At 44.9% G+C, this 20,073-nt stretch overlaps 1 protein-coding gene across 5 annotated transcripts in view; it reads left to right on the top strand.

Moving 5' to 3' along the window:
• The window catches only part of IPO11 (importin 11), a 252,471-nt gene that overhangs the window by 185,040 nt on the left and 47,358 nt on the right, over window positions 1-20,073 (top strand). The window lies entirely within an intron of this gene.

Raw genomic sequence — 20,073 nt, 5'->3', positions numbered from 1 at the left:
CAGGCCTGGAGTCTGGGCTGCATCACCAGGACCAGGGAGTAGGGTAGCCAGATGGTTGAAACAAAAATACTGAACATCCCCCCCCCCCCCCCCAAAAAAAAAAGGGAAAAAATTCTGTTGAAGGGGAAAGAACGGGGGGAAGACCAAAGTTGTTGAGCAAAAAGAAAAATGAGTGCAGGGATAGAAACAGGGGAGTGGTTGAGAACTAAGACCCATTGCTTCCCCTAGGTCTTTTGGCCAGCAGCCATTTTGTGCCGGCAGCCTTGGGGAACCAGGTAAGCATGTGGGATGGGGTCGGGGGTAAGGGGGTGTTGGGAGCCGGGGAGAGGCTCAGCGTGGGGTGGGAGGCCGGGCATGTGTAGGGTTGCCTGGTGCCCTGCATTTTTGCCTCCTGGCCAGGGAAAAATTCAGAAAATACTGGACATCTCAGGTGGAGGAGTGTTGGTGTCCACTGGCAGGGCTGTGGCATGCAGGGAGTTAGGGGGTTAGGTATGTTGGGTAGCACTGGCAGAGTTGGTGATGCAAGAAAGTGTGGAGGAAGGGATGCAGGAAACTAGGGCTGCACTGTCAGAGCTTTGGGGCACAGAAAGGTTGGGTGCACAGGCACAGCTAGGGGAGTTGGAATGAATTGGCAGAGTTGTAAGGAAGTTTAGGTTCCAGTTTGATTAGAGTGCAGTGATAGACCAAGGGCTGCAAAGGGCTACAGTGCAGGAGATTGGGGTGCACTGGCAGAGCTGTGAGGTGCAGGAAGGTTGGGGTGCAGATGGGTTGGGTTAAAGTGGCAGAGCTGGCTGATGTCAGTGAGGAAGTGCGTCTGGCCCATGAAAGCTCATTACCTATTAAACCATCTTGTTTGTCTTTAAAGTGTTACATAGTTTTTCCTTTTGTTTTATCAAAATCAGACTAACATAGCTACCTTTCTGTTACTACACCTTCCTCATGTGAGCCCCACAGTTCCCTCCCCTTTCGTGCCATCTATTATCATTTGTTTCCCTCTGTATAATGCTCCCCTCGTCACACCCCCAAATTCTTCTCCTGCTTTTCCTCCATGCCTTTACCTCCTAATGCCCTTACCTTCTCACGAAGCATTCACATGTACAGAAGGAGTACAAAAACAGTACAAACATTTAGAAGCAAAATCAGAAAGACACAGACATAAGATAAGCTACTCCTATCAAGGGACATAAAAGGCAATAAGAAAAGATTCTTGTTCCTATATGAGGAGCAAGAGAAGTACAATGGAAAGTATAGGTCCTCTATTTGGTAAGGAAGAACTGGTAATAACTGATGATATTAAGACTGTTGAGGGGTTTAGTGCCTAATTTGCTTTAGTCTCCATTAAAGAGATTAATGGTGACCAAATACTCAACATAATAAAAAGAGGGGAAGAATGAAAGCTAAAAATAGGGAAAGAACAGGTAAAAAATATTTAGATAAGTTAGATGATGTTATTCAGATTGTTAGAGCCTGATTAAGTTCATTCTCAGGTACTTGAGGGACTAGCTAAAGCAATTTCAGAACCTTTAGCAATTATGTCTGAGAATCCATAGTGGGCAGGTGAGATGCTCAATGACTGGAGAAGGGGAAAAAATATTGCACATATTTAAAAAGGGGAACAAAGAGCACCTGGGTAATTATAGATCAGTTGGCTTAACTTTAATCTCTGGAAATAGAACAAAGCAAATTATTAAACCGTTTGTAAGGAAGTAAAGGATGATAGAATTATAAGGAATAGTTAATACAGATTTGTCAGGAAAAAATCATACCAAACCAACCTAATATCCTTCTTTGACAGGGTTACTGAGCTAGTGGATTGGTAAGAAGAAGTAGACAGAAGTTAAGAGAGGATTTTAACAGCACATTCTTATAAGCAAACTAAGGAAATTTGGTCTAGAAGAAATTACTGGTTGAAAGATAGAACTCAAACAGTAGTTATCAATGGTTTGTTGGCAAACTGTGAGTGAATATCCCCTCACGGTCAGCCCTAGATCTGGAAATAGTTAACATTTTAAAAAAGGACTTGGATAATGCAGTGAAGAATCTGTTTGTGAAATGTAAAGATGACACCTCACTGGAAAGGGCTGCAAGCTCTTAAAGCACAGGAATAGCATTCAAAACAACCTTGACAAATTGCAGAATTGGTCTGAATTCAACAAGGTGATAGTCAATAAAATTATTGCAAAATACTTCATTTAGGAAGGAAGAATCAAATGCACAATTACAAAATGACAATAACAGGGTTCGTGGTAGTACTGATTAAAAGAATCTGGGGGTTGCAGTTGTGGAAAAGGCTAATACCATTCTAGGTGTGTTAACACAGGTGTTGTATGTAAAACACAAGAGATAATTGTCCCACTGTACTTGGCACTGGTGAAGCCTCTGCTGTGTCCAAATCTATATGTGATATATTAGGAAAGATGTGGACAAAATGGAGAGAATCCAGAGGAGAGCAACAAAATTGCAAAAGGTTTTGAAAATATGACTCAAGAGGAAAGGTTAAAAAAACTGGGCATGATTAGTCTTGAAAAGCGAAGATGGGGGACCTCATAATGCCCTTCATATATGTTAAGTGTTTTTAAAAAGAAGACCGTGATCGATTAATCCCTACTGAAGTTAGGACAAGAATTAATGGTCTTCATTTGCAGTAGGAGAGATTTATGTTAGATACTAGGAAAAGCTTTCTAACTATAAAGAAAATTAACCTCTTAAATTGTCTTCCAAGAGAGATTGTGGAATCCCATCATTGAAGGCAAATACCTTTTCAGAAATTATTTAGGTTTACTTGGTCCTTCCTCAGTGTAAAAATGAACATTTTCATAAAGCCATTCTCAGAGTTTGGATCCTCCAGATATTTACGGGGTGCATATGAATAATGCATTCTCTATCTCTAGGTAACCCATCCATCTCCTCCCCCCACAACTTTAGAAACTTTGAAAAATAGCTAATTTGGGAAGACTTGCATCTCCAAAACTTCTAACGCTAGCTGTAAATTTGTGTTACTAATTCTAATCTGCACCCTTCTAAGACACACCAAATTCCAAAGACATCTGACTAAGCATATTGAATGTAGAACGCTTAGAAAGGTCGACCTTTCAAGAAATGTCATGACGCAAGCTCAATTAGAGTGGCACTGCCACACCACTGTAATATAAAAAGAAAATATTGTAGAACTTTGAATACAGACATAATATGGTTCCGACTCTTCTTTTCTTCTATAATAGTAACTTGTTATTACTTTGATAACGTAATTGTAGCACAACACCTTACTGAACTAAAGGTAGCAGTTAAGTTGCAGTTTTTCACATTGGTAAATTTTGACACTGTCATTTTTCTTTGTCCAACAGTAGGACTTGACTTACAAAGGAATCTTTTAATGATGAGTAGGCTAATCATTTGGCAAGCCTGTTTTCAACAAAAAGAAATGTGCATTTTCATTTTCAAGGAGACAAATGTTGTTTGGTTTTTGCGAGCTCTTAAGGATAGTTGAAGGACACATACAGTTTGAGAACAATTGCTTTATTCCTTGTTAAAATAATTAAAATTCGGTTGAATCTAGATAGACATAGTCTGTCAACTGCTATTGAAACATACTACAGTAAAACTCCGGTGGTCCAGCATCCAGTGGTCCGGTACACCTGATGGTCTGGCACCAACTGCAACCTGGAAGTGCTCCAGCAGCTGCTTCAAGTTGTTAGTGTAATTGATTAACTGCGGCTGGATCTGCAGGTGACAGGCTTGCAATTTATCTTTGCTCTATCTATTGCCTCTGGAGGGCGGGAGGGAAAGGAGAGAGGGAGGAGAAGGGGATCGAGGTCGGCGGCAGGGGAAAGGGCGCGGGCACCAAACTCTCCGTCATGTTGCAGGGTGGTGGAGAGGGGGCAAGAGGCAGGCAGCTGCTTCAGGAATTTGTAGTCAATTACACTGCTCCGGGCTGGCTCCACAGCCGACAGGCTCTCAGTCTACCTTTCCTCTCTACTGCCTGGGGTAGGGGGTCGGCCGGCGGGGGGATGCTGAACCCTCCCTCCTGTTGCAGGGAGGCAAAGCCTGCGAGCGGCGGAAGGGGAGAGGCGGTGAGAGGCAGGCAGCCGCATTCAGGAATTTCTTATCAGTTACACTTACTCCGGCTGGATGCACAGCTGACAGGCTCTCAATCTACCTTTCCTCTCTACTGCGGGGGGGGGGGGGGGGTGCCAAACCCTCCCTCCAGCTGCAGGGAGGCAAAGCCTGCAAGCGGCAGAACAAGAGAGGGAGGGAGAGGCAGGCAGCCGCATTCAGGAAGTTCTAATCAATTGCACTGCCCCGGCAACAGGCTCGCAATCTACCTTTCCTTTCTACTGCCTGGAGGGAGAAGGGGGGGGAGGGCGGTGGGAACTGGTAGATCCACAGGTGACAGGCTGCTGCTGAAACTCACAAGAGATCATCTCCCCTCCCCTGTCCCTGCTGCTTTTACCAGTAGACCGGATAGACCAGGATCAAAAGATCAAGTGAGTGAGCTTGCGCAAAAAAACAGAGGCAGCAGTTGAACCCAGAAGGCATTGAGTCAGTCTGCCATTAGCATTGTGACCCACTAGAGAGTGCTGTTTTGACTTTTGAATATTTTTGCCCATCAGTGTGTACATACTGATGGAGTCAAAAGTGAATGAAGGTGCTAGTAGTAGTGGTAAGAAAACTTTAAAAAGGAAGCATATAACCCTGACACTGAACCAGAAATTAGAAATTATAAAGATGCTAGAAAGAGGCATAAATCGGAACGTTATCATGAGTAAATTTAACATTGGATCTTCGACAATCTGACAAAGAAACAGAAGGATAAATTGCGAGCATTTGTTGCTGAAAGTGAAGCACCTACTAAATGTACTGAGCTACGGCAAACTCTGAAAATGCCTAAGATGGCACTGTTGGATGTAGCTTTAAGTAGTTTAGTGCAAAGCGTGCTGAAGGTAAGCCCATTACTGAGCCAGTGCTCATAGAAAAAGCAAAACAGTTTCACAGTCAAATGAACATTAGCGAATCATGTGTGTTTTCAGAAGGTTGGTTGTGTAATTTTAAGGATCGGCATGGGATCCGTAAATTAGATATCAGTGGTGAGCAAAAGTCTGCCAATCATGTAGCCGCTGAGGAGTATAGTGCTATTTTTGAGCAACTGGTAGAGGAACACAGGTTGTCACCTTGTCAAATGTACAATGCTGATGAAACTGGGCTCTTATGGCGTTGTTTGCCAAACTCTACTCTAGTTGGCGGTGGTGAAAAGGCTGCTCATGGCTTCAAAATGAACAAAGACCGCATTACAGTTCTGGTATGCGCAAATGCGTCTGGCATGCATAAACTTAAGCTTCTTGTCATAGGGAAGTACAAAAAACCAAGGGCATTTAAAACTTTTACGAGTTTGCCAGTGATTTAAGAGGCACAGGGGAATGCTTGGATGACATCAGAAATCTTTAAGGACTGGTTTTTTAATCATTTTGTGCTCGCAGTTAAGGAGAATTTTAGAAAGGAGGGTCTGCCGGAGGATAGTAAAGCTGTTCTTTTGCTCGATAACTGTCGAGCACATCCGTCCGCTTCAGAGCTTGTAAGTGGAAATATCTTCGCTACATATTTGCCACCAAATGTGACGTCTTTGATCCAACCGATGGATCAAGGTGTGATACAGAACTTTATGTGCTTCTACAGGGGGACTTTTGTCCAAAAGTTGGTAAACTCAGACTGCAGTGTTTCTGAATTTCAATCTGATTTCAACCTTAAGGATGCTGTGTATGTGGCTGCATTGACTTGGAAAGACGTAAAGAAGGCTACTGTACGAAAATGTTGGAGGAAACTTTGGCCTAGCATCATGTTTTGTGATGATTCTTCCGATGAAGAGGAATTTTGTGGATTTAATGTTAGGCCTAAGCACATTAGTAACATACAAGAAATAATTGAAAATGTCTCTGAGAAGAATGCTGTTGCAAAGCTCTCAGAAAATGACATTGAACAATGGCTTGCCATGGACAAAGATGAACCAGTTGTAGAAATTTTGAGTGATGCTACGATCATTGAAAGTGTTACGAATCCACAAAAACCTCAAGAAGAAGAGGAAGTGATGGAAAGAGCAAAATATATCTGGCGAGAGGCAACTGAATTTATTTCCAAATTCATAGAATTTGCAGAGTCTTGCAGCCAATATAATGCAGCTGATGGGATGAACCTTCATATTATTCTGAATAACTTTTATGCCAAGAAGTCACAGTCCTCTAAGCAAGCTGATCTCAGAGATATGTTTGCAAGGGCACAGAAGATAGTTCAGCCTTTTTCTTCACCACCACCACCAGAGCCTACTGTTGTTGACACTCCAATAGAAGCAGAGGAGGATATTGAAGAGGGGGATGATAACAGGGATGATGAAGCACTGGTTTCATCGGATGATGAGTAATTGTGCAGCATGGCAAAATAAAGTTACAGATTTAAGTTTCAGGGGTTTGTTAAAGTTTGCGTTTTTTTAGTGTTTAAGTGAATAATTAACAGACTGTATATATCAGCAGTGTATATATCCGCACCCCCCCCCCCCCCCCACCACCACCACCACCGACCCCTACCCTCCCCCGTCTCCCACCCCTCCCTCCTCCGGGCAGTAGAGTTCAACTGGTGCCTCTGGTTTTTTGCGCAAGCTCACTCACTTGATCTTTTGATCCTGGACTATCCGGTCTACTGGTAAAAGCAGCAGGGACAGGGAGGGGAGATGATCTCTTGTGAGTTTCAGCAGCAGCCTGTCACCTGCGGATCTACCCATTCCCACTGCCCCTCCTCCCCCCTCCAGGCAGTAGAGAGGAAAGGTAGATTGCGAGCCTGTTGCTGGGGCAGTGTAATTGATTAGAACTTCTTGAAACAGCTGCCTGCCTCTCCCTCCCTCTCTTGTTCTGCTGCTTGCAGGCTTTGCCTCCCTGCAGCAGGAGGGAGGGTTTGGCATACCCCCGCCCCCTCCTTGCGGCGCTGTTCCCCTCCGAGATCCACCCCTGCCAGAGTACCTCCTGATAGTCCGGCATTTCTGATAATCCGGCACCACCTGGGTCCCAAAGGTGCCGGATTATCGGAAGTCTACTGTACTTCTATAAATTGAAACTTTGCACAGTATGGTTCTAAGTTAGGCATATGCTTTTGTGAAGTGGCTAAGAAAACTTTAATGTCTTTGCATACTCAACTCAAATTAAAAGATCCCTTCTCAGAAGATAAATCCAAATTGTTGATGAGGTTACGCACCTACAACTTGCCTGCTTCTTCTGCAATACAGGCAGTCCCCGAGTTACGCGGATCCGACTTATGTCGGATCCGCACTTACGAACGGGGCTTTTCTCACCCCGGAACTCACAGGCAGCAGGACCACCCAGACGCGCAGTGGTCCCGCCACCGCGTCCTCCGGGGCGAGAAAAGCTGCTCCTGGTGTCCCTGGTCTGCTGGGGGGGTCTCCCAGCAGACCAGGGTCACCCTGAGCAAAGCCGCAGAGGCGCGGGACCCCGCTGCCTCCAAGGCTTTGCTCCGGGTGTCCCTGGTCTGCTCAGGGTGTCCCTGGTCTGCTGGGAGGGGTCCCCAGCAGACCAGGGACACCCGGAGCAAAGCCACAGAGGCAGTGGGGTCCCCGCCTCCAAGGCTTTGCTCCGGGTCTCCCTGGTCTGCTGGGGACTCCCCCCTCCGCCCCCCCAGCGGACCAGGGACACCCGGAGCAAAGCCACAGAGGCGCGGGACCCTGCCGCCTCTGCGGCTTTGCTCCGGGTCTCCCTGGTCTTCTGGGGGGGGGGGCACAGCTAGTGCGCCCCCCAGCAGACCAGGCTTTTGTTGTGGATGCCTGGGGTAGAGCAGCTGGGGTGCTGCTGGGTTGGTCCTGGGGGGACCTACCCGGCAGCGCCCCAGCTGTTCTGTCCCAGGCTCCAGATTCAGCCGCTGTTGAAACTGATCAGTGGCTGATTCCAGGAAACTGGGGGTAGAGCAACTCTGCCTCGGGCTTCCTGTAGTTAGTCCCTGATCAGTTTCAGCAGCAGCGGCTGAATCCGGAGCCAGTTCCGAGTTACGTACAAATTCAACTTAAGAACAAACCTATAGTCCCTATCTTGTACGTAACCCGGGGACTGCCTGTATACAAAATTTGCTCCTCAAAAAAACTTTTTTACTGTCAGTGGTATTTATATGTCTTTTACAGTGGAATTTTTTAAAATGTATTTTTAAGCTAGTTAACAGAAGATCTTACAATGTAATCCTTTTATGTTGTTACTAGACGATTTACCTGACAATACTCAGGTCCTTAATTAAATTAAGGGATTTTTAATAAAAGCAAAATGTACTTGCTTTATTTAAATGATATTTTTCAAAAATATGGTGGTGTTTTATTACATTCTTTTTTAAAAAAAATCTGAAATAAAAATTAAAGGTGTTAAATTTTTGTTTTAATTTTTTACTAATTTTTTTAAAATGGGAATTCCATTAATTGTATATTTTCTCGTCCCTCTAAACTCTTCTCATTTGCTGTGTTTTAACAACAAAGACTACAGTTAATTCGATTTCCAATAAAATTTTATTCTGGTTTTCAAACCTTAAACATTGGCCAAAACAGAGCACTACTTCAAATTTCTCTTTTTTATCTTTTTCCTATAAGGTTTATTGAGAAGCAATTCTATTCCAGGTTCTTTCTGGATCATCTTGGTTCAGTCGCATTCAACATTGACTCAGTTACATAAATTTTGAGGACTGCACTTGATTTGGTGATTCTGTCTCTCTTCTGTTTGGCAATTCCATTCCAGGCACATCCTGTTCTCCTGGCACAACCAAGCCCATTACATTGCTTTAAGTTATGATGAGAGGAATCTTTATACGCAGTTAGATGGTCCTAGTTCTTATCGTTTAGAAGAAGTTTTCAAACCGAAAGCATTGATTTTAGCTATGCCAAAATAGAGCAATATTCTAAACTTTTCCAGTTTATCTCTCTTCTGTAAGATTTATTGAGAAGCAGTCCTTTTCCAGGTTCATCCTTTTTTCCCCTGGCTCATCTTGGTTCACTTCTGGGCTGAAAGTAACCGAAATTTCTTACAGGTACTGTTGTGTTGCAATTCCCCCTCACCTGCTGGGGGAAGCCCTCAGAGCAGGAGGTTGTGGGTGTTGTGATACTTTTCTTACAGATTCTATTGTAAGTGTGGGGTGGAGTGCATGAGGGGCTCAAGAAGGGGGCTAGGGAGTGTTACACGGGGGGACACACCTCGAAGAACCATCGTTACTGCACAAGGTGAGTAACTTCTTCTTTTATACTTAGACTCTCTGGGGTAGAAAATTGTCTTTTTGTTATGCCCTTTTACAGTATCTAGCATAATGGGATCCCATTAACTAAGGCTCTCAAATATTATAAAAACAATAATTAATTAACAACTTGTAAGTCCCTTTAGACAAGGAATGTTAATGTGGGCTTGATAAAAACTGATTAAATGTTGTTTTCAACCACTCAGATCCTTGCATATTTAGAAGTCTCAGAGGGATAGCCGTGTTAGTCTGTAACTAAAAAAAATTTAAAAAACAATGGTCCTGTGGCACCTAAGTAGTATCATGAGCATTCATGGGCACAACCCACGTCTTCAGATAACAAATATAGAGCAAGAGGCACACAGGTTCAATTATAAAGCGAAAAAAGAGGGGAGTGAATACAATTAAATTATGGCTACATTTCCACCACCTTATACCGGAAACTTACCATTATACTTAGGGTTTGTGAGATGGTTTCAACAAAAATACTGGGCACACTTGACATTACATCACAATCTACATTACATTTTATTTAGAAAATACCGGACATTTATATTTTCTCATTTATAATTTCTCAATTTGTTTCCTGAACAGAAAGCTCAAATACTGGACTGTCCAGTTGAAAACTGAACACCTGGCAACCCTAGTTATACTTACGTGCATGCCTCTAGCTTTAATCCAGGACACATTGCCCTAAGATACAACCAGATTTGCTCCATTCCCACAGACAGAGACAAATACCTGCAGGATCTCTATCAGACATTCTTAAAAACTAAAATGCCCCACCCGGAAGTGAAAAAACAGATTGACAGAGCCAGACATACCCAGGCATCAGCTTCTTCAAGATAGACAAAATAACAGAACACCACTAGTCTTCATCTCCAGCCCCCAACTTATACCAACAACCTATCCTGGAAAATGATCCCACACTCTCACAGACCTTGGAAGACAGGCCAATCCTTGCCTACAGACAACCCCCTAACCCGAAACAAATTCTTTCCAACCACCACACATCAAACCTCAAACATACTCACCCAGGAACCCACCTCTGCGATAAACTCCAGTGTCAATTCTGTCCACACATCTACACAAGCAACATCATGACAGGCCCTAACCACACCAGAGTCTCATACAACTGCACATCCACTAATGTGATGTATGCGATCAAATGCCAGCAATGTCCCTCTGCCATGTATATTGGATAAACTGGACAGTCTCTTTGACAAAGGATTAATAGACACACATCAGATATTTGAAATGGTAACACACAGAAACCTGTTAGGGAACATTTTAACTTACCCAGGTACTCATTAATGGATTTAAAGGTGACTATTTTCTTACAAAATAATTTCAGGAAACAACCAGAGATAGTTTGCAGAACTGGTGTTCATATGCAAATTTCACAAGTTCATGGCTTGAACAAAGACATGAACTGGAGGGACCATTTTATTCAACACCCAAATGGCACTTACAGCTGACTCTACTAGCCTCATTTAGCACAGACGCTTTCACATGTCTTTTCCCCTCCCTCTCGCCATCTTTTTTTGCTTTGTGTTTGGACTTCTGTCTCTTGCTCCATATCTGTCATCTGAAGAGTGGGTTGTGACCATGAAAGCTCACAATACTATCTATAAATTTTGTGGTTAATTTCTTAGGTGTTACAGGATTATTGTTGTTTAAGTTTTTTCATTCAGATCCTGTAAAATTAAGTATTTTAAAGGATCAAAGAGGTTACTTGTTCATCAAGTGCACTTCTTCCTCCCAAAAACTGAGGCAGGAGTGAGAAAACATACACTATCCATGGTAAGTGTTTGCCTAGCCTGATTTTTGAAAATCTCTATTAATGGGATTTTACCATCTCCCTTTGAAGATTTTTCCAAACTAAACTACCCTTATACCGTATATACTCGAGTATAAGCCGAGTTTTTCAGCACAGTTTTTGTGCTGAAAAATGCCCCCCTCGGCTTATACTCGAGTCAGCCTCCTGCTCGCGGGCGGGCTCAGCGCGTCTCTGCCGCCGGCCGGGTCTAGACGCGTGAGCCCGGAGCTCCGGCCCCCCAGCCCCTGCCCTCCTGACCCTCTCAGCCCCCCTGTCCCCTTGTCCCCCCCAGCCCCTGTCTCCTCGTCCCCCCCAGCCCCTGCCCTCCTGGCCCTCCCGGCCCCCCTGTCCCCTTGTCCCCCCAAGCCCCTGCCCTCCTGGCCCACCCAGTCCCTGCCCCCTCGGCCCCCCAGCCCCTGCCCTCCTGGATCTCCTGGCCCCCCAGCCCCTGCCTGCCCGGCACCATGGGCCCTTGCCATGTGGGAGGAAGGGCGTTTGGGGCCGTTTGCCATGACGCTCGGGTGCAGCGCTGAGCTCGGGAACAGCTGAGCTCGGGACCAGCCGCTGCTCCCTGCTCCCCCTCCCCTCCCCTCCCGTGGTAAAATCCAGCCAGCACCGGCACCCGCTCCCCCCGCTGGCTCATTGGCCTATCGATGCCCGGCTCTGGTCTCTCACAGCCCCCCCCCCCCCCCGCTGGCTCGTTTAGAGGGGGCTCGTTGGCAGGCGAGGGGGCCGGAACGTGGGGGCTGCGGGGCGGGGGCGGCGGGGGCTGAGCTGGTTGGGCCGAGTGTCCGAGCGTCTCTGATAGATACCGAGATTTTATTGGTATCTATCTTCATTTTTTACATTTACCAGTAGCTGCCTCATTTCCTACCCTAGGCTTATACTCGAGTCAATATTTTTTCCCAGTTCTTTGGGGTAAAATTAGGTGCCTCGGCTTATATTCGGGCCGGCTTATACTCGAGTATATACGGTAGTTAGTTTCTTCCTAATATCTAACCGAAATTTCCCTTTCTGAATATTAAGCTGATTACTACTTGTCCTATCTTCAGTGGGGATGGATCACTGTCCATTTTGTAATAGTGCTCAAAATAGCTTATTTTAAACTGCTATAAGGCCTGCAAACCCCCCCACCCCAATATTTTTTTCCTAAGACTAAACATGTTATTTTTAACCTTTTGTCATAATTCAGCTTCTAAACCGTCTGTCTTCTGTTGCTGTTCTCTGGATTCTCTCCAGTTTGCTCACAAGTTTCCTAACGTCTAGAATCAGACACTATTCCAGCTGAATGCTCATCAAGTAGTGTGTGTTAGTCACCTCCCATGTCTTTCATATGGCACTTTTCCCAAAGTGACATTAGCCTTTTCTCATAGACTCATAGACTTTAAGGTCAGAGGGGACCATTATGATCATCTAGTCTGACCCCCTGCACAGTGCAGGCCACAGAATCTCGCCCACCCCTCTTAGAATAATCCTCTCACCTATGAAAATACTTTGAAGGCACCAACATGCAGAGAGTCCTTCAGCTGTGATCTGTGCCCAATGCTACAGAGGAAGGCGAAAAACCTCCAGGGCCTCTGCCAATCTACCCTGGAGGAAAATTCCTTCCTGACCCCAAATATGGCGATCAGCTAAACCCTGAGCATGTGGGTAAGACTCACCAGCCAGACACCCAGAAAGTCCCCTACAATGAATGGTCAATTAGTTACCAAGATCATGTTATTTCATCCAACCATCCCCTTATCATAGAATCATAGAACTGGAAGAGACCTCAGAAGGTCATCAAGTCCAGCCCTCCGCTCTAGGCAGGACCAATCCCATCTAAATCAACCCGGCCAGGGCTTTGTCAAGCCGAGACTTAAACACCTCTAGGGATGGAGACTCCACTACTTCCCTAGGTAACCCATTCCAATGCTTCACTACCCTCCTAGTAAAATAGTTTTTCCTAATATCCAATCTGGACCTCTCCCACCACAACTTGAGACCATTGCTCCTTGTTCTGCCATCTGTCACTACTGAGAACAGCCTCTCTCCATCCTCTTTGGAACCTCCCTTCAGGAAGTTGAAGGCTGCTATCAAGTCCCCCCTCACTCTTCGCTTCTGCAGACTAAACAGACCCAAGTCCCTCAGCCTCTCCTCGTAGGTCATATGCTCCAGACCCCTAATCATTTTGGTTGCCCTCCGCTGGACCCTCTCCAATGCGTCCGCATCCTTTTTGTAGTGGGGGGCCCAGAACTGGACACAGTACTCCAGATGTGGCCTCACCAAAGCCGAATAAAGGGGAATAATGACATCTCTTGACTCTATCAAGGGGAGGGGGGGAAAAAAAAAAACCTCACTCTCAAACACAGGGGAAAATAAATAAATAAACAAACAAACAAAAAAACACACACAACCCTTACTCACAAACAAGCTCAGCATACAGCAAGAAAGCCCCAAGCACAACACCCACTTCTCCCAAGACTCCTGTATCTACTTCTCCTCTACCTGGAGAACTCCCCCTCTAAAGCCTCACTCAAACAGGGGGGGAGGAGGGAAAGGAAAAAAAAAAAAAACACAAACCACCACACACCAAACACAAGCTCTGCACACACTAAGAAAGCCCCAATAACAAAACACACTTCCCTCAAGAGTCCTGTATCTGCTTCTCCTTCACCTGGAGAACTCCCTCTCAAAACTCCCTGTTAGCAATCACCTGTTCGCAACTGCATCATATTATTGGCTCATATTCAATTCATGATTTTCAGGAAACCCCTAGTTTCCCTTTATTAGTACTGTCACACAACCTTTTATTCCCCATTTTGTAGTTGTGCTTTTGATTTTTTCTTTCCCAAGTGAAACACTGTGCGCATGCCTTTGTTGAATTTAATCCTGTTGAATTCAGACCAGTTCTCCAATTTGTCTTTTTGAATTCCAATCTTGTTGCAGTCCCTCCCAATTTAGTATCATCTGCATATTTTATAAGTAGATTTGCCAATCCATTATCCAGGTAAATCATGTAAATATTGATTATTTACAGACTGAAAACTGACCCCTCAGCTAAATACACCCTCCCAATTTGACAGTGAATCATAGATAACTGCTCTTTGTGTATGATATTTCAAGCAGTTATGCACCCACCTGATAGTAATTTCTTATACATTGCATTTCCCTGGTTTATTTATGTGGGTCTCTGTCAAAAGCCTTACTAGCTTTATATGAAAGATGATTTTCCTAAAGACAGTGATTTTGACTTCAGCTTGCAGATAAGCAAATTTCAGATCTTGGTGACTTAACCAACTTATCTAAATTTTATCAGAATATTCTAGGGCTTCAGAAACATCTAAGATTCCTCTCTAAGATGATGACAGAACTCCATTTTGAAAATCCTGTTTGTTTATAACCTTTTTTCTCATCATGGTGCAGTCATTTTCCACATGTTCAATATTTAAAAATCTTTGGGGTTCTGTTTGGAACAGTTTTTGCCTAGTTTTTTATTATTTACATTGTGTTGGGAAGGAATTTACATGTGTACGCTATTAACCAAGAGAAAAAGATGGTGTTTGAAACAATTGCTTTTTCCTAATGAGAAGATTTCAGGTGAAACTTGGGACGTTTTCAGTGTGAAACAGAATTTTTTTAAGTCACAAAATTACTGCTTTATTTTGCAGTGAGAAGATTTTCAAGCTATATTTATTGACATTTTTATTGTTTGTTGATTATAATCTGCATGCATATTAGGTTCTCCAATTTATTTAGTTACAAGAAGGTTGACCCAGTGTTGCTCGAGTCCTTAATTCAGATAATTTTTGGTTTTCATTTAAATCATTGCTCTGGGGTAGGTTTGGGGATGAGGAATTCAGTATGTAGGCTGCCCCAGGAGATAAGAAAACCCCAGCCCTCCAGCTTGGAGCCAGGTGAGAAGCACCTGTCCATGGCTTCTGAAACAAACATACCAACAAAGGGTATATGTCCCCCAGTAAGGGGGCAGACAAGACACACAGACAAATGAGCAGACAAACTCTCTCCAATGTACAGTAGATAGCTGTCCCTTTCACCAGCCCTTCCCCCCAGCTGCATTAATGGGGTTATAGCTGTCCTGGTCCCCATCTCTGGTCCTCTTACTCCCCCCCGTAGTCATTATATAGAATAACTGTCCCTTTCTGTTTTATGAGAAACAGTCACATTCCGTGCACATCCCATTGTCCTGTGCAACAACCAAACCCTTACCTTGTTTTAAGTTATGGTAAGAGGATGCACACCAAATTTGGTTGACCTCGTTCCTACCGTTTAGGAAGAGTTCTTGAACAAATAGCCACACACACACACACACACACACACACACACACACACACACACACACACACACACACACCCTCCCTCAAATATATAATTGATGTATTTATTATTGCATGGCCAGACTTGTTTGCAGTATAATTTATAATTCTAATTTTTACTATTTAAAGTGAAGTGGTGCAGGCTGCTTTGGCTCTTAACTCCCACCATCAGTATAAGGAGTAGGACACTAGGTTGTTTTGCTCATACAGCCTACTCCTAAAGTTGAGAGTAACATCCCCATAGTTTTAGTTTTACAATTTGAGTACTGCCAATTACATAATTGGCACACTGCAAGTATATGAGCTTACAGTGTGTAATTATAAATCTTCATTAGGTAATTATAGTTAATTATTATGTAGTTTTGCTTCTTCTTACCACTTGCTAATGTCAGTTTAAATTATGAAAAATATCACAAGACTTTTCATGCCCAATTTAAGAAAAGGATAAAAACTGCTTTATAAAATTGGGTATACCCCTCAAGGTGCTAAGCATGAGACAGTACCAGGGAAATTCTGCAATTTTACTATGGCTCCAACTGTAAGAATTGCAGAATTTCTCCAGGACTAATGAGAATATACAATTTTAGCATATATCTCTTAGGCCTCCTGTGACAGGGCAATTGAGACCCGCTGTGACGGACTCCCTCCCGAAGAGGGAGCTAGTGGCATGCGCCGTGGTGCGCGTCAGTGATGTCACACCGCAACCCCAGCGGATATGCCAGCCAGGGGATTTAAAACCCATCGGATGCCGGGAATGGGGGGAGAGCCTTAGCGCAACACCAGAGCTGACATGGGGTGCCTTAGCCAAGGGCCAGAGGGCAAGGGCAGCTGAGGGAATGCCACGGAGGGTGCGGGTGCTGGCACAGGAGCCAGGGAAGGAGTGGCCAGACGGGGCAACTCTCGGGAGTGGTGTGGAGAGACACAGAGGACTCCGGGTCCGGGACCGATACCACACCGAGCCGTGAGACAGACGGTAAGACTGTCTCCCGGTGCTGACTCGTTGGAGCCCCAAGTCAGGGGCACAGAGTAGTAAGTGGCCTAGGGCAGGGCGTTTGGCCGGTGAGTTGGCATGCTTCGGGAGGCTTCCCCGTCAACCAGGCAGGGGAGCAGCTGTGACCCCCACCTTAGGGCCCTGGGCCGGGACCAAGTGGAGGAGGAGGGCCCTGGGTCCCACTACTCTGCCATTGATGGCCAAGGCCGGCAATCAGGGGCAAGTGGGGACTTTGAACTGTGGAAGGAATAAGAGAGGCACTGTGGTGCAATTGGACCAAGAGGGACTCGGGATGTGGGAGGATCCCACAAAAGGGTGGTGTCCGCTGGACGTAAGCGGGTAGTTAGAAGCCACCCGCCCGGAAGGTATGGCCGGGCACAGACCTAAAGGAGGGGTGCATCGGTTGCGTTCTATTGATGGAGAGGGTGATACTAATAAACCCGCCCCAGCCAGCCTCCATGTAACACCTCCCACGCACATTCTCTCTCACTCACATCCCATGAGCAGAAATGTTCCCTTCTGATATTGGTACATTTGGGGAATTGTAGCGTAGGTGGGGACACAACTCTTCAGTGTCTGTTTTACAAAATGAGTATCCTTTCCCTTGTAATTATGTGCACTGGTATACATGTTGACTTACTGATAATGGTAGTTTGAATTACTTCAGTAAGAATCATGGCCTCAGCCTTTAGTCTAGTCACCAGGGTGGTTTTTTGCATCATCTTGACTGTCGTAAGCAATGACTCTTTAGCATGGTGATACCTTCCTCTAATTGCACTGCTAGGAGACATAGATTCTGAGGCTATAAGGGCCTGTAATAATCATCTAGTCTTACTTGCTATATAAGAGAGATCATAGAATTTCCCACAAATAATTTCAGAGCACATCTGTTAGAAGAATGTCAATCTGGATTTAAAAATTACCTGTCACAGAGAATCTACCTCTAGTCTTGGTAAATTGTTCCAATGGTTTATTATCCTATTAAAAATGTATGCCCACTGTCCAGTCTAATTTGTATTTTTAATCATTCTAGTGGGCTCTTTTCTGCACTCTGTCCAATCCATGTAAACAACCTTCTTGAATTGTGGACATATAAATAGTGGGCAGATACTATGCGGACTTTCTTATAGAGCTCTCTCTGTTAATTTTTCTTGAGGCAGGGATTGCCAGCTGAATTGTGCTACTTAAACCTCCTCAGAATTTACTCATTGCTGACATGTTTGCAAACTGTTACAATATTGCTGACTCCAGGATTCAAAACTCATGAGTAAAGCTTATAAGTTAAGATTAGGTTAGAAAAGAGGATTTTCAATATGGGTATTTTTTACTTGCTTTGCCACCTGTGATCAGTTACGGTGCACTTACTTCATGTCTGCAAGCTTTATTTCCACAATCACATAACTAGAAATAAAACAGAGAGAGCTCAAGAGATGTCATGGGTATTTCTTTCTTCTAGCAGCTGGAACTTAAAAAAAAAAAAAACCCGAAATATCACAAGATTCTCAGGAAAGTCTCAAGGGTTCACCAGTACTTATTGATTTGTCTCATTTCTTGAAATAGTGCTTAGTCTGGTCCTGTGAATGAAGCTTTTCTGACTTAAAAGGGATGGTTTACTGCATGAGTTAATATTCAGGACCTGTCCAATACCTAGTAAGACCGAAATAATTAACATTTTGATTTTTTTAGAAACACTGTGTAATATACTACTAGGTATGGAAAGTTTGTCTTGTCTTCAATTTTCAGGAAGTCCTAATTATTTTGTGCTTCTCCTGTTTTGTGTAATTACCTGGTTCTTGGGAAGTTATTAGCTACTGGTGATGAAAGCATGTCAGAGAAGCCTTTCAAATCTGCAGATATCCATGGATCATGTTTACAGATTGCAGATGGTTGTGGATCCAAATTTTATATCGAGAGCCTTGCAAATCTCTGGCTATCTGCTTTATATTCACGGATATCTATGGACTGCATTTGCAGACAGTGGATTGGACACAGATGCAAATTTTGTGTCTATGGAAGGCTCTGCATATCAGTGCTATCCCCTGAACCAGCAGGCCATGCAATGTTGCTGAAAACTACATGTTCAGTTGTTTTTATTTTTAGATCAATCTTGGAAGACCTATTAAATTATTATGATTTAAAAGTAGACATTAACCTCAAAATCCTTAAATCTGTCATTTTGAATTTAACTTGCCAGCATTTGTCATTATGCAATTGGAACTCAGGAGTAAGGAAGCCAGATGTTCAATACAGGTTGAACTTCCCTGGTCCAGCACCCTTGGGACCTGACTGGTCCCCGACCAGGGAATTTGCCAGAAGGGGGATGTCAGTGCACTAGGGGCTCTGCTTTTTCTGTTTGGAGGCCCCCTCCTGCCTGGGGCTCTGCTTTCCCCATGGGCAAGTGGGGGCTCTTCTTTTCACCCATAGCTCTTCTGTCACTCCAGGAGAGGGGGAACTCTGCACTCTCCCCCCCCCCCCCCCCAGTGGCTTCCACTGCCTCCCAGGGCTCCACATGGTGGCTCCGCTGCTGCCAGGGGCTTGCCCCAGCAACCCCGCTGCCACCCGGAGCTCTGCACTTGGCCTAGCAGCCCCACTGCCACCAGGGGCTCTCCTCAGCAGCCCTGCTAGCGCCCAGAACTCCATGCTCTACTCCATGCTCTCGCCAAGGGCTCTCCCCAGCAGCTGTACTGCTGCCTAGAGCCCTGCGCTCCACCTGACAGCCCTTCTGCTGCGAGGGACTCTGCATGGTGGTTCAGCTGCCACCTAGGGCTCCGCTCCCTCAGCCTCTAGTCTGGCAATGCACCTGGCCCCCTAGGGTCATCCTGATGATGCTGAACCAGGGAGGCTGCTGGGCTAACAAAGTCTGGATTACAGATTTTCAACCTGTAGTATAACACAGAATTAGGGGGTAATGTATAATGATAAAAAAATTTCCAGAATTGTAGTCATGTTCTATCGTATTCAGAAGACATTTGACGATGCCCCGCGGACCCAGTAGGAAGTGACCCAAGGAGGATGCAGGAGCTGCCTCTCCTACCCAAGTATTCTTGGTGTTTTTCAGCCGGATTCCCCGCTGAGAGGGAGCGGTAGCCAGCTCCACACTCATAGGGCCCTGGGTTGGGACCCAGTGGAGCAGGGTGGGCCCGGGTCACCTTGCCAGGGACAAACCGCCATCTCATTGACTGTGGTCATTGGGCCCTACTGCCCTGCAACCAGGGGCACTCATGGATTCTGGCTATCAGGCCATACCGCCCTGAAGCCAGGGACCCTCTCTGAGACTGACTACTAGGCCCTAATACCCTGAAGTCAAGGACGTTTATTGACTTCAGCCAGTAGGCCATTGGCCCTGCGAAGGAAACTACTTATGGACTGAGAGTTACGCATGGAGCAAGTGAGTTATGGACTAGCAAGAGGGCCATGAGTCCAGCAACCAATCAAGTGGCGACTGCCCTGCGGGATAGCCATAGACCTGTGCCGAGGTGGGCATATACCACCACACAGGAGATGCTGCTTATTTTATGTTACAACCCTATCTAAAGGCCCCCAAATCCAGGATCCCATTATACTATGCTCTGTACAGTTACATAGTAGGCAACAGGCCCAGGTTCAAAGAGTCTGTAATCTAAAGGGATGAATAAAGAGTTGGGGTGGGGAAACAGAGGTACAGAAAGGTAAAGTGACCAGCCTAATAATGA

The sequence above is a fragment of the Pelodiscus sinensis genome, chromosome 6, assembly GCF_049634645.1.
Source record: "Pelodiscus sinensis isolate JC-2024 chromosome 6, ASM4963464v1, whole genome shotgun sequence".
NCBI lineage: Eukaryota > Metazoa > Chordata > Testudines > Trionychidae > Pelodiscus > Pelodiscus sinensis.
The sequence above is the reverse complement of the archived record's forward strand: the minus strand, read 5'-3'. Positions and strand labels throughout refer to the sequence as shown.